We start from the raw sequence: 2889 nt of genomic DNA on the forward strand, positions 1-2889 counted from the left end.
ATTGTACACGTGCTACCCTTCTTTCTTAATAAAAAACTGATTGCATAAAAAAACAAAACAAAAAACCCAGATGGACCACACCTAGATAAGCACATGATTCCCAATGTCAGGCTAGCTGAAACCCTGGTCCAGCTTGTGACGCAGGTGAGAGAGTTCCTCCTATATCATTTCCCACATGGAGCAGATGCCCACACGGAGATCCATTCTGGTCTATTCATGCCGGGAGAATGTTGAGCACCCGGCTCTTTACACCCAGTCACTGCATCGCTGACATCACAAAGGTTGATTGCAGGTGTGAGTGCACAGTACTAGGTGCCTTTAAATATTGTCCTGGCATAAATGGACTGTAAGCGGATCCCCAGCAAGCCATTCTGACTATGACTATGTGTATGATTGATTGTACCTACCATCAACCTTTGTGATGTCAGCGATGCAGGGATCGGGTGTAAAGAGCCAGACGCTTCTAAACATTTTCCGGGCATAAATGGACTGTAAACGAATCCCCAGTAAGCCATTCTGACTATGTGTATGATTGATTGTACCTGCAATCAACCTTTGTGATGTCAGCGATGCAGGGATAGGGTGTAAAGAGCCAGATGCTTCTAAACACTGTACTTGCATAAATAGACCTTAAGTGGATCCCCGGTGAGCCAGTCAAATACATATTCACATACATAGTCTCCCAAACAGATCGTTGCTAAATAAATTATGTGCCTGACCACAAATAGCTCCTGATTCAACTTTATTAGCAAAGCAAAAAGCACACCACTGGGCAAAACAATGCTGCACTGCAGGTGGGGCAGATAGTTAGAATTGGGTGGGGGGTGTTCGCCATAATATATGAAGTTGGCCCAAGTTGTTGCACGTAGCCAGGTGGAAGGTTGGGCTATGAGACGGCTTCTCAGAAGACCCGACTTTAACAACAACAAGTCCCTTGAGGACTAAGTTTGGGAAACACTGCTCCAGGGTGTCCATTCTGGTGCAGTACATGGTTATAGTTAACTAAGCAATGGCCTTCTAAGGGAATGTGGCAAATTGCCCATGGCTCCTTGAACATGGGCTTCCGTTCTGCATCATGATGAGATAGAGGTTGGTGAGTAATTAATTTAACCCAAGAAATTGGATAATGATCCTGGTGCCAGTGATGTCACTATGGGGCTGTGGGCTGTACCTGCCCATCACCAAAATGCTGGCGTCTGCTCAGTGTCAGGACCCGGGTGCTGCACTGTAACATTATGTGCACCAACTGTCTGGGTTAGGTCTGGTTTATAGTGGTCTAAAAGGAGATGCCTCAATAGATTGGTCTCCAATACATTTCGGATAAAATTAAGAATAGAGGTTTAACCTTACTTAAAAAAAAAATCTTATTAGATGTTATCCATAGTTAAAACAATGGCCATATATTATAATTAGAATTATAAATAGTTTGACAACTTTATACAATTTGATTTTTAAAATAATATCAATTACAATTTATTTTAATGCAAAATGTACCCGGCATCAGATAACAAAATACATTCAGGCATTTTATCATACAGTACATTACTTCAGTGAACAGACTTCACCCTGATTGGTAGGAAATCATGTTCTCACAGGTTCTCTGAATGAATCATTTAAAGTTTATCACATGCGGTTCTTCAGGGGTAAATCTTTGGAAGGTGCTTAATTTGGAAATCACAATTAATTGCACAATAGGTCGATATTCTGTGAAAAGGGCCAAATCGCACTAGTGTTTTGCTAACCAATGTCCTTTGATTTAAGACTTAAAATGGCAATCCTGTACGTACATCGACGCTGCCCATTATTTATTTATTACACGTCCGCACAAGAAGACAAACAAACACACAAATTCTGTTTCGAGGCATCCTATTGGTGCGTTCTACAAACATATATTATCATTGGATGTGGTCGGAAAAGGAGTATCCAATCGGGTATTGTGTAAATTGATCACATGCTTTGGACCTGCTAACTCCGTTATAAATCCTGTATGAAGAATACTATTTTCCCTTCCTTGATACCCTCCTATTGTTTTTTTGGTGTGTGTACTGTAAGTGGCTCTACCTTCGTTCTGGATTGAATCTTGTGCATTCCCAAATCGGTCCGTTCTTATTGAACTAAAGCAGCATCTCCTGGAATGATCTCGATAAAGGTTTTTAAAGGGCTAAGAACGTTGGGTCAACATGAATGAACTCAACAGTCGATTGGTTGACCACTATTGGCCAATGATTGAACTCAATGGACTAACGTCTTTTTTTCAACCTTAATTACTATGTAAGTCAACCAGCAGTAGGTTGACTGCTATTGGCCAAAATGCATTAGGTGGACATGGACAATTGGTCAATAAAAGCAGAAGGTCGACACAGTAATAGCGTTTTTCCCAATATTTTTTTTTAGCCTTTTTTCTTTTACTTTTTCATACTATACTATACACTCCATAATTGGGAACATAACATAATTGGCATCTGGCCCGAAGCAAGGTGATTGAATTGAGCCAAACTGAGTGTACACGGTACATTAATTAGGAGTCCATTCGCTCAAATCTACAAATTCACGCAAAAAAAACATGAAAAACGAATTTTTAAGCCAACCTTTTTCCCATGGCTACCTTGTGCATTTCAACCTTTTGGTTTTTTTTTGCTGTGAATTTGTATATTTCAGGACGTGGAACCCCCGCAAGGCTTGGTACACTTGATTGTTCCCATTTGTAGTCCATGTGTATGATAATGTATGAAAATGTAAAAAGAAAATAAAGAATTGGAAAATCCTATATCTCGACCTATCATCCGGATCCCTATTAAATGTCTGCCCACTTATAAACTAGGGATGAACAAGAGAAGACTGAATAAAATACAGTGCTTGGGCAGAAGAAATCTTAAAAACACACACACG

This window comes from Crinia signifera, chromosome 6 (assembly GCF_055691185.1).
Source record: "Crinia signifera chromosome 6, ASM5569118v1, whole genome shotgun sequence".
In the NCBI taxonomy this organism is placed as follows: domain Eukaryota; kingdom Metazoa; phylum Chordata; class Amphibia; order Anura; family Myobatrachidae; genus Crinia; species Crinia signifera.